This window comes from Anabrus simplex, chromosome 1 (genome assembly GCF_040414725.1).
Source record: "Anabrus simplex isolate iqAnaSimp1 chromosome 1, ASM4041472v1, whole genome shotgun sequence".
NCBI lineage: Eukaryota > Metazoa > Arthropoda > Insecta > Orthoptera > Tettigoniidae > Anabrus > Anabrus simplex.
This window is the reverse complement of record NC_090265.1, coordinates 844946037-844957245: the sequence shown is the minus strand read 5'-3', so window position 1 is coordinate 844957245 and position 11209 is coordinate 844946037.

Genomic DNA, 11209 nt, shown 5'->3' with positions numbered 1-11209 from the left:
CCCAGTTTGAAGAATGTAGCTCTCTATTTGATGTGTAAAATATTTAAGAAACTGTGAAAAATATAGAATATCAAGAGTGGAATGACACGAGTTATCACCCACTTCTAACAAAGAGCAACTAGGGGTTCCCAACGAGCAAAGGCAAGTCTATATAATCTATCTATATACATCAATGTCATTGTATGTGGATATTTATGTATTACATCTCCTAAACCACTGGAGCGATTTCAACCAAACTTGGTACACTTGTAACTTAGTATCAGAAGACAAACTTCGTGGGGCAAAGACACCACAAGCATCCTTAAATGCGAGTGGGGGGGGGGGGGGGGGGTGAGGGGCTTATTTATAAAAATAATCTATAATAGCATCGAATCCATATTCGAGGTCACTGCAATGAATAGTGACACTCTGGATATTTGAAAGTCGAAGTTCAGCCCCCTTTGGTGTTGGGGAGGGGAAATGAGCAATAAAATAATCAAAAGTAGCGTTGAATCCATAGCTCTCGGGGTCGCCGTGATGAAGGTGACACTGCGAATTTTGTATCCCTTAAGGTGGGGGTCCAGGGGGAGATATAAAAATAATCGAAGATAGTGTTTAATCCATTGCTTTTGGGGTTGCTGAGATGAACAGTGACACTTTGGATTTTTAAAGTCCAATTTTAGCCCCGTTTGGTGCGGGGGCGAGTGAGATATAAAAATCGAAAATAGTGTCGAATCCATAGTTTTCAGCGTCACAGAGATGAATAGTGACACTGCAGATTTATTCAAGTCCTATTTCAGCCCCTTTTGTGCTGGGGACGAGGGGGGTGAGATATAAAAATAATCGAAAATAGTTTTGAATCCATTGTTCTCGCGGTCGCTGATATGAATAGTGTCACTCCAGACTTTTTATCAGTTACGGGTGGGGGTCGAAGGGGGTGATATGAAAATAATCGAAAATAGTGCTGAATCCACAGCTTTCGCGGCCGGGGAATAATGTAAATCCGGATTTTTTAAAATCCACGTTCAGACCCCTTTGATGTGGGGGCGTGGGTGGGAGTGAGAGAAATATAATCAAAAATAGTGTCGAATCCACAGTTCGCTGGGTCGCTGAGATGAACAGCGACACTTCAGATTTGTTAAAGTCCAATTTCAGCCCCGTTTAGGATGGCGGCGAGGGGGAGTGAGATATACAAATAATTGTAAATAGTTTTGAACCCACAGTTTTCAGGGTTGCTGAGATGAATAGTGACACTATGGATTTTTTAAAGTCCATTTTCAGCCCCTTTGCAGTGGGGGCGAGGGGGGAGTGAGATATAAAAATAATCGAACATAGTGTCGTATCCATACTTCTCGGGGGCATTGAGATGAATAGTGAAACTCCGGACTTTTTATGCCATACAGGTAGGGGTCGAGGAAGAGGAGAGGTATAAAATAGTCGAAAATAGTTTTGAATCCACAGTTTTCGGGTCACCGAGATGAATAGTTACACACCGGGTTTTCCGAAGTCCATATTCAGCACCCTTTGGTGTGGGGGCGAGGGGGGCGTGATACATAAAAATAATCGAAAGTAGTGTCGAATCCATAGTTTTCGTGGTCGCTAAGAAGAATAGTGACACTCCGGATGTCGCTGAAGTCCATCTTCCACCCCCATTGCATGGAGATTAGTGTTGGCTACTGAATGCATGATTCGAAGCAGTGTATCGATTCATTCAAGTGTCTGAGTGAATCGATTCACAGGAATGGCGAGCTCACGGCACACGATTCAGCTTACTTCCAGCGGACAGTGCTGAGTGGCGCACTCACTGGACGTTGACGCGGAGCTGAGCAAAAATAACAAAGCGCCGGGGGAAGACTCAGTAGTAGCAGAACTATGGAAATATGCCCCAGAGGAATCACTTGATATCTTGCAAAAGCAAACAGAAGAAATTTGGAACAAGGAGACCCTACCCGAAGATAGGAAAATAGCTTTGATTCATCCATTACACAAAAAGGCAGCATGAAGAACATCAACAACTACAGAGGAATATCTTTGCTACCCGTGACTTACAAAATTCTATCACTTCCCATCCTGGAGCGTTTGGAAGCACAAGTCGAACATCAAATAGGTGAATACCAAGGATGTTTCAGAAAAGGTCGCTCAACAGCTGAACAGATCCAAAATCTCAAAACGATCATCAGATATTGTACACTAAGGTCCAAGCAGTGTGTGTCTGTCTTTGTGGACTTTAAGAAAGCGTACTACTCCATTGACCGGGAAGTCCTGCTAAACATCTTAAATGAATTTGGAGTTGATTTGAAACTGCTGGCATTAATTAGAGCCACCCTGACCGATACAAAATCCAAGGTGAAGTTCCACGGATGTGTCTCGCATACCTTTGACATCAAAACAGGAGTCCGACAAGGTGATGGGCTATCCCCGATACTCTTCAACTGTGTTCTTGAAAAGATCATCAGAACCTGGCGGGTGAGATTACAGGAAACCAACTACAGTCCATTGAGAATAGGAACCAAATCCAAGGGGATCGCAACAGACTGCTTAGCATTTGCCGATGATACTGCTGTTCTCTCAAACGACATAGAAACCGCTGGAGCTCAAGTTGAAATTTTAAAGGAAATTGCCGAACAAACTGGTTTGCAGATATCGTTTGAGAAAATAGAAGTAATGACTAACATCAAAGAGGCTCCACCAAAACTCCATTACAAAATACGGGGACATCACCCGAGTAGACAAATTCAAATACCTGGGTGAGATCATCATGAAAAATGGACTGGACAAAGAAGCACTCCAGGAGCGAGTACGCAAACTGGAAATAGCCTACCAAACATCCCGCACAGTCTACAGTAAAAAATGCCTTTCCCAAAACACCAAAATACGTCACTATGAAACAGTTCTGAAGCCAGTAGTTCTATATGCAGTCGAAACCCTGTCTCTAAATGCCAACAAAGGACTCCTTGAAGAACTGGAGAAAAGAGAACGCAAAATTGTGAGAGGAATCTTGGGATCAAAGTACAGAAATGGAATCCATCAAAAGACATCCAACAAGGTAGTCTACAGCAAAATAGAGAAAATTACCGACACAATCAGAAAAAGACAGGCACGATTTTACGGTCATCTGAAAAGAATGGACGGAAGAAAGTTAATTAAAGAAATCTTTCACTTTTTTGATTCAAACCCCAAAACCACAATTCCCTGGTTTAGAAATACCAAAGAAGACCTGCAAATGCTACATCTCAGCTGAAGACACCCTTAACAGAGATCTCTTCTGCAAGAAAATATCGACGAACGGGCTAAACCGAGACGAGCAACCGAAGAGAAGACACGGTGCCCCTTGGACAGAGGAGCGTAAACAGGCCCACTCACAAAGAATGAGGGAAATTTGGGCTCTAAAGAAGGCCAAGTTCAGTGTAAAATGCAACAAGACTTAACGTGGTCTTTGATGGCCCCAGCGAATTATATAATAATAATAATAAAGGTTATGTTGAACTCGAGAATATGGTTTAGAATGCACAGTAAGTGTACTCAAATGTTCTTGAATGTATTATATTCAATTTTGTCAGTCACTAATCACAATCAAATTGGAAGGAGAAAAACTATCATCAAAACTTCAGAAATTACGGTTATTTGTGACTTTGAGCTCAGCTGGAAAGCGTGCTTGCTTCACAAGGCATGCAAATGGGAAATGATACGAACTTTTTAAATGTAACTTGCGCAAATGAAACAGCTGCTGTTTTTATGGCATTTTAACGCCAAAAAAAAAAAGAGAACCTGTAAAATTCCCAGTCTTATATGGGACCAAAATGGTAATAGGCAATTCCAAGACCTCCCATGGCTTTGTATATGTAAGGTGCAACATCTGTTCTATTCTCAATAACATAATCGTATACGATATTATTCAAATACTAGATTTGTGTTAAGAAGGAGCAGTTTTGATTCCTGCAAATAGTGTCCTGGGGGAAGTGGTGAAAACCTGTTTGGCATTTCAATAGAAAAAAAGTAAAAATGTAAACATCTAAACCTGGACATGAATTTTACAAGTACAAACATATGACGAAACTCATTCCGTCTTCAAGTAGAGCTGTCGAAATGCGCTCTGTCTCCTTCCAGTTGTTGTGGCCACTCTCTGCTTTATGATTTCCGAGGACTCTGAACATTAACAACCGAATGCGATGCTAAGATATTACCTTATGCAAGATCACCGCCGATCGCTTTTCCAGTACAGTACTTGCTCTAATTATCCCAATGATGGGGCGTTAACGCCAAGATCAATAAATACGCCATAGCCATCCTTTTGTGAGATAGTTTCTTTAAAAATTGCTTGATCGGGGATTTAATGTTGATGGGATTGAAATTTCTGGATGGTTGATCCAGAAAATCGTTCCTTTGAGGAACGGATAATGCAGGATTTTTACAACGTGATTTAATTAGGATGCTCGCAGGACCACATCATTTGAATGAATAATCCGGGAAAACGTAGTTTCCGGGAACGGATAGTCGAGCTTCCAATGTATATCATTTGTCTGGACATTAAGAATTGAAAACTATAAAGGGCTCTGAGTGCTTAATTTTAAAGAATTATAAGTTCTGCTATTTGACCTTGGGTGCAGCAACTCCATACAACATTGGTGTATTGTTGATGGGTATGAGTTAAAATACTGGCCGAGTTGGCCATGCAGTTAGGGGCGCGTAGCTGTGAGCTTGCACCCGGGAGATAGTGGGTTCGAACCCCAGCTCTGAAGATGGTTTTCCATGGTTTTCCATTTTCACACCAGGCAAATGCTGGGGCTGTATATTAATTGCCACAGCTGCTTCCTTCTCACTCCTAGGCCTATCCCACGCCATAAGACCTATCTGTAACGGTGCAAAATAAAGCCAGATTAAAAAAAGAGAAGCTGATGTGATAATGCTGTACTCTTCAAGGAAATACCTAATTTTTTATTTAAAATAATATTCTGATCTGAGTAAGAACCCATATGGGACTCTACTATGCCTACCTATTACTGCTATTATATAAGAAATTAATAATTTTCATAAGGAATAAGTACATTCTCATTAAACAATTTTCTGGAGGGGACTTGCTTATCATTTTCCAACTCAATTATCCTGGGTTTGGTACACAAGCTCGTGCCATCTCTTCCTATCTGTATACATCTTCCCATCTTTCTTATATTTGAGGTAATTAAATTGATTAAATTAATATATCATTTTGTGTGACTATTTTGCTCCGATGAGGGTGGATGGCATTTGCCATGTATCGTAACTATGTGTTGTTGTGGTGGTTGATAGAAATTGGTGGTGAAAGTATTTTAAGTCTTCTGCCACGATGTCACCTATACAGTGCAGGTACCAGAGTGGCTCGTCAGGATCTTAAATTGGCCTCTCAAAGCTTTTTTATGACTGTTTGGTCACTCGTGCTCCAGAAGCCTGCTGTAGGTCCACCTGTAGTGCTCGTGCATTAACTTCGTGGTTTTGGAGAGTGTGTAGATGCACAAAATGATCCTGCCCTGGCGTTCTTTTCCTTTTATGGCTCTTGCCAGGCCACCTGCCAACACATCTAGTCTCCTAGAAACATTTCCACAGATGCCAAATCATATTCCGAGCAACCCCTAGCATTCTGGCAAAATACCTCTGAGTAGTCTTCACACATGGCTTCATCTGTCCGACTCGTTGGCTGAATGGTCAACATACTAGCCTTCGGTTCAGAGGGTCCCGGGTTTGATTCCTGTCCGGGTCGGGAATTTTAACCTTCATTGGATAATTCCAATGGCCCTGGGGCTGGGTGTTTGTGCTGTCCCCAACATCCCTGCAACTCACACACCACACACAACACTATCCTCCACCACAATAACACACAGTTACCTACACATGGCAGATGCCGCCCACCCTCATTGGAGGGCCTGCCTTACAAGGGCTGCACTCGGCTAGAAATAGCCACATGAAATTATATTTATGGCTTCATCTAATGACAGCTGCTTCCCCCATTGCCTACCTCAGTCATGACTTGTAAACACTACACTCCACGCAGACCAACCTTCACACGTCCTTTGAATTGAGGCATTCGTACCTTTCAACTGACACTGACACTGACACCTTCCAAACCTACAAATAACTGTGGAGCCCTCTGTTATATGAATAGCCCAATCCTCATTCCAGTATGCATTCGTACAATGTACCATAGTTAGGAACATCTAAAGACGTGACGAGATTCCTTTTTTGAACAGTGCAAGTATAAACTGCGTGGTACAGCTTCCCCTATTCACTCAGTTTTATGCAACCCGCAGATTGTAGGCTAACTAAAAATGTTGACCTTGGCTACTCACAACAATTTCTTGTCTTACTACGCTTTCTATAATTCATTTATTTGTGTCAATCAAATCAGCATTAATGTTAAAATACTGAATGATGGTAAAGAACCGTGATAATTCAGTATCCTGGGAAAGTCATTTACAGAGAATATGGCTGAATTTCTAGAAGTGGTATTGGCATAACAGAAACAAACGACAACGGGTGATATCTGAGCGTGGTAAGAGTTAGCGGAAAAAACCAATGCTGGTTAGTCGGAGGTTCAAGTACGATGTAGGATGTATATTTTTATTTCGTTAATATTCGTGTGATACGCATTGTTTAAAACAAATCTAAATCATGATCAGTTATATTGCAGGTACTCTGCTATGTTATTTCTAAGTAGCTCTTAAAAGAGCTATTTGAAGTAAAGTAAGCCATTATTGACAGAGATACGATTGGCTTGTGTATAGCCATTCAATTTATGAAGCAAATGTTCAAAATGACCACCTCCTTCACTAATGCATATCTGAGCATGGTTAACAAGAGACATTCTTGCTTGCTGCAACATATGTGGTGGAAGATCCCTGCAGTCTTCAGTGATGGGCCTCCATAAATGATTTGGGCTCTCAGGCTCCTGTTCATAGGCGCTTTTTTTTTTTAAATAACCCCAGAGGAAATTATCGAGTGGAGTAAGGTCGGGTGATCTAGCCGGCCACATGACGGGACCGCCTCATCCAATCGATCATCCAGGTTATATCTTATGCAAGTTGTTCCGTACTGCCAACGACCAGTGTGGAGGAGCTCCATCCTTCTGGAATCACATCTTTAACCGTGTCATGAGGGCCACATACTCCAACAGCAGCGTGATATATTCACGAAGAAACTGCGGAACGCGTCGTCCCATGAGGTTTTCATTGAAGAAATATGGTCCAATTATTTTGTGACCTATTATCCCGCACCACACGTTCACGCCTCGTATCTGAAATCGAGATCCCCTTATTCAAAGAGGTTTTTCAATGCTCAGGCAATGGAAGTTGTGGCGATTAACAGTTCCATTGTTGTGAAATCTGGATTCGTAACTTAAGAAATCCATGTCAGCTTCAACTCTTTCCAATATCCATTTTTAAAAGTCATCTTCGTGAAGTTCCTGGTGTAGTCGTTGATGGTACAGGTGGAATTTATGGCGGTGCAATATGCGCTGTACAGATAAATTTCCAATGGCCCGTGAGCTTGTATGCGGGTTGTACGCAATTGCTTTTTGAACAGCTTCTTTGTTATTTTCAGACGTCACTGGAGCATCCTAGACGGGGGCTAATGTATGAAATGACCACGTTGCATACAACCGTTTTTCAACACGTCAAAATGTATCTGCAGTTGGTAGCCTTCATTCAGGAAATCGTTCTTGATACAAGCGTCTGGCTTCCCCTGACTTCTGTCTTGCTTCCCCATAGTACAATATTCACATTATCATCCCATGAATACATATTTGCTTTTGAGATAACCGTACAGTAGTATTCGCAATTTGCTGCAAAAATTACGACGTGCTTGTTATGTGCCCTAGGAGTCGAATGTGTGCAGTTGAATGGGTGTGTCATAATGTTGACAATAAGTGCAGTGTGCTTCACTGTAGAAAGAAAGGATCCCATGGTGCAACAGCCCCGAAGAGCCTTGGCCTATCAAGCGACCACTGCTCATCCCGAAGGCCTGCAGATTATGAGGTGTCGTCTGGTCGCTACGATAAATCCTCTCGGCTATTATTCTTGGGTTTCTAGAGTGGGAGTTTGTTGTAGCCATATGAAAGTTCACATGTTAATATTCATTTATCTATGCCTTCTTTCTGAAGGTGAAAAATGTCTTTTGAAACTTAAGGAAGTTAAACCTTAATTATGAATGCCTTTACGAATATAACATAAAAAGAAAATTGAAAAGCTTGTAACTAGATTTGAACTCTGAATCCCTGCAAACAGTCATATGTTGGCTGCGATTAGTACCATGTAGCGATTGCAGGTGACGAACAGTATGACTTGTAACTCTGTATAATGGAATAATCTAGGCTATAGTTTCAAAACTGGTGGATTTTATAAGTTCTGAATTAAAATGTGCAAACAGGTTTACCTTGCTGCAAACACCACAGTGTGCTAAAGGATCGTGTCTCTCTTAAGCCCAGATAGTTGCAACCATTCCCTACACATAGAGCTATACCTATCACTTGGTTGAATGAGTCCTGCATAATGTTTCAGGTGATATTCACAATGCTTTTGTCCATAGTCCGTGCTTACGTGGCAATATTTTGTCTATTTATTATAACTTGCTTAGAAGAATGTCTGAGAATTCGGAAAAGCAAAGTCTTTGTAGAGGATGCCTAGGCGAGTACGAAATGAAAATTTAAAAAGGCATAATTCAAGAAGGGTTTGAACACTCTCTGCTCCAAGTAGCCTATCCACATATGTGAACCGTGCATAATTCCACGCAGATACTTCCGGCGTGAATGTTCAATACTTATAACTTTGTATTCACAAGGAGAGTGAAAGCGCTTGCTTCAAAACATTACTGATGTGTTGTAGGGTGGTTGTTTTTTTGCTTTACGTTGCACCGACCCAGATATGTCTTATGGCGACATGTTGTAGGTTTATGGCCCTGTTTAATACCTTTATTGATCTCTCTAGCGGTAATAATTACATGGCATAAGCTATCACATCTGCTGTGCAGCATTTGCCTGTCATAGATTATAAAATACTGTGAAAAACACGTTTCTATCAATTTCAATGTGATGAGACTATACAAAATGCCGGTGAATTGACATGTCTGTATTTGGTCCTAACTTATCACGTTTTCTATGATACAGTGACCACCCTATTATATCAAAAGAAAATGGCTTCTTGGACTAGTCAGATGCACAATTCTCTACCGACAGCTAAAGGAGTGGCTATGGTTTGCACAATACAGTAACATGTCGTAAAAATGACTAGAGTATTGTACTCTGTTCTACATAAAATGGTACAGTGTTTTTGAGACGGGCGTCAGTTACTACCTCTTGTACCATTTTTGCATTATGCAGGGAAGTCTATGTCGGGCTAACTCCACATAAAATAGCTGTAAGATGTTGCTTAAGATAGGACCAAGAGACAGTAAATTCCTAGATGGTTGCATATGTTCGGAAAGAATAGGGGCAGCTGTACACCCAGTATATTATCAACTATCTCTTCATTTAGTGGTCGTGAAAGTCTGCGTATTAAGATACATCTTCACTCTTGCCTGCTAGTGTAATCACATTTGGGGTTCCCACTTGACTTGCTTTTATAATTCAGTCAATTCTGAGTGCTGTCTTTTTCATTGGTAAATCTTCCTGCGTTCCCAGAATGAGCAGCAGATTCTGAAAAATGGACACAAGAAGTGACGTCAACATTTGGTTTAGTATTCATTTGAGGATCATTTGCTTCCAAAACGATGGCATATCTTTCCTCTGCTCTCTTACTTAGTCTCATTGGGCTGACATAATGGAGGATTTTCTTTTAGGGTTCACTCCTGTAGAGTTTGAAGGTTCCTCTTCCCAACAAGGCAATGGTTTCTTTCTTCTTTTTCTACAGAAGAGACAGAATGCCTCATTTGCCAACAATGCTGTACCAAAAATCTCCTCTGCCAGAGCTGCCGTTAAGGTCTTCACCGTAACCCTGGCAAGGGGCACTTGGAAGGTATTACCATCTACATCACATAACAGATCATCTTGTCTAACTAATCCACAATAGTTAGCAATAATATAACATGAACAGTATGCAAGTTAGACTCCACTTTTAAATAGTTAATAACAATAGCTCACCAATACTTCTGATTCCTTCAGATAATACACATACAACATGAACAATTTGTCAGTTGGACACCACTTTTAAAAAGTAAAGAATTGCAAAAACCAAATAAACCCATGCTACCCACAGCCCTGATGGAGCTTTGCCCAATAAGCTGCCACTGCTCAGACTGAAAGCTGGCAGATTGAGGTTTTGTGTGGTCAGCAAGACAAATCCTCTTGGCCATATGTCTTGACTGGGACCGCCATCTTACCACTAGGTAACTCCTCAATATCCTAATCCTTATCGAAGTCATGTGGAACCCTTGAAGATGCCGAATGCAGCCTTCAGTGAAAACCCGGGACCATCATATGCTCCTAGACCACAGCCTACAAGCCCAGAAAATACAGGCATTCTTCATATTGCTTTTTATTTAAACAAGTGATCTTTTGTAAATATCTGGTTGCAATTGTCACTGAATAACTTGATCCTGAGGAAGAAGTGAAATGGAGGATAGCAACAGCATGAAGAATAAAGAATATTTACAAAAATGAAATCCTCCTTTTGTAATGACTACCTAAATTTAAAGCTTGGACAAAGGATGGTCAGGTGCTATATATGGTCAGTCTTGCTAAATGGTGTGGAAACATGGACTCTCAAGAACATATCGGTGAAACGCTTGGAAGCCATTGAATTGTGGATCCACCAGAGGATGCTCAGGATTTTGTGGGTTACTCGACTAAGAAACCAAGAAGTACTTGCAAAGGCAAGTTAGGAATAATAAGTGCTGTAAGATTTCTTGCCTTGGCCACTTCCTCAGAAATGACTGTTACCTAATCTTACAGTGGTTTGTACAAGGCAAAATACGGGGTCAAAGAGGTGTCGGGAGAAGGCACCTTCTGAAGACCCTTTTAGTCATCTACTATGGATCCATCTTCTCTCTCTCGTGCCTTGATTTTTCTTGATTTATTCTTTTTGATTTTATTACTCTATAATACTTCCTGATTTCCTCGACTATCTTGCTCAATTTTGTTGGTAAACTCTCCCCAACATTTCTCCTGTAACTCATATGCCTTTTAAACAATCATATTCTGATTCTGATGCTGATGCTTCTCACACCATCCAGTCATAAGTTTCCATTACACTCCTTTGGATAATGTTTT